Source organism: Arachis duranensis, chromosome 6 (assembly GCF_000817695.3).
Source record: "Arachis duranensis cultivar V14167 chromosome 6, aradu.V14167.gnm2.J7QH, whole genome shotgun sequence".
Taxonomy (NCBI): Eukaryota; Viridiplantae; Streptophyta; class Magnoliopsida; order Fabales; family Fabaceae; genus Arachis; species Arachis duranensis.
Window position 1 is genome coordinate 23,514,188 of NC_029777.3, and position 474 is coordinate 23,514,661.

Below are 474 nucleotides of genomic sequence, written 5' to 3' on the forward strand. Positions count from 1 at the left end.
ACTCATTTCTGCAATAAACAGCTACACCTTGTTATGGTTAGATATGGAATTAGCCACAAAGTGGCAACTCTGTATCATCCACAGACAAATGGGCAAGCTGAAGTCTCTAACAGAGAACTAAAGAGAATCCTGGAACAGACTGTGATAGCCCGAAGAAAGGATTGGGCAAAGAGCTTGGATGATGCTCTGTGGGCATACAGAACAGCATTCAACACTCCTATAGGAACCTCTCCATACCAACTGGTGTATGGGAAGGCCTGTCATTTGCCTGTGGAACTGGAACATAAGGCCTACTGGGCAACCAGATTCCTAAACATGGATGCACAGTTAGCTGGTGAAAAAAGACTGCTCCAGCTAAATGAGCTAGAGGAGTTCAGACTCAATGCCTTTGAAAATGCAAAAATTTATAAGGAAAAGGCAAAGAAATGGCATGACAAGAAATTGTCAACCAGAGTCTTTGAGCCAGGACAAAAA